Here is a 1,107-nt window from a genome sequence, read left to right on the forward strand (position 1 = left end):
TAATTTGTAGATCCCACGTTTTCATCAAATAATAAATTTCTACTTACCCAAGAATCGAAATCTATTTCAAGCCATGTCTAAATCTGTTGACATAGTTAGCCTATAAATGCCCATTACCTCGTAGGTGAAATGATTTAAGGCTTAGGTTTAATGTGTTGTATTTGAAGAGTACTAATTATCAATTTTCTGAAAATTATATCAACCTATCTGGCTCGATGGAAAAAAGTTGAAAGTTAGGCTAGAAATCAGTCAGGTTATGGTCTGAAATTCACATATTAAGGAGGTCGACTACCCAAATCAATTGGTGATCAGTTGATCCAGACCATGGGTTAACCAGGTTTTCCGGTTGCACTCTTTAAAGAATAGATTTTTTTGTTACTGAGGATTGATTCAACCTTGAAAAATATAATGTTTGTTTCATTAATGTCTGGGAACAATTCATCAACAATTTAATTTATAAAGAAATAGAAATGAGTGGCGCACAAGTGGATAATACTTGTGGATCCATTGAAATATGTAGTTGAAAATGAAGTTTCACCAATTTTCAAAATGATTTATAAATTTTCGGAAGGGAGAATTAATATTTAGCTGTTGATGCCATTTTTCATTTGATATCGTAAATTATAATATATAGTTAACAGATTATGTTTGACCTTTAGCTTGATAATACCCCTGTTTAAAATTATAAGCTAGCTGATGTATACAAATTTCTTGAAATGGTAGTATAAAGTACCTGAGGTGCCCCTACCACAGCAAAGTACAATCCTTTAACTGGTTGATTAGCTATAGCCATTTGTTCCACAGGACCTATCATATTTGATATTCCCATGCTCGAATTCTTTAACGTGTTGCGGATGCATCGTGCAGTTGCCTGTTACATAACGAAGTTATCCACAATGGACTTAACATATTTAGTAAGACGTGTTATTATCCAACATTTCATACCAAAGTGCACATATGTAGAGTACAATTTTCTATTAAATGAAAAGAAATGAAATTTAATGTATATTTACTTACCTCAGGACCTCTAATTTTTCTGATGGCATCAAGAAACTGGCCAGTTAGATAAACTGATGCAGAATTTCTTTGCCTTTTTATCAGTTGCTG

General features: G+C 32.6%; 1 long non-coding RNA gene across 1 annotated transcript; it reads right to left on the reverse strand.

The window, feature by feature from the left end:
- Positions 1 to 411: 411 nt before the first annotated feature.
- Positions 412 to 1,107, reverse strand: LOC111386951. Its single transcript, XR_002701342.1, has 2 exons — positions 1,018 to 1,107; positions 412 to 871 (listed from the first exon to the last, which is right to left on the reverse strand). It is a non-coding gene; the product is annotated as an uncharacterized LOC111386951 (long non-coding RNA).

This window comes from Olea europaea, unplaced genomic scaffold, assembly GCF_002742605.1.
Source record: "Olea europaea var. sylvestris unplaced genomic scaffold, O_europaea_v1 scaffold38065, whole genome shotgun sequence".
NCBI lineage: Eukaryota > Viridiplantae > Streptophyta > Magnoliopsida > Lamiales > Oleaceae > Olea > Olea europaea.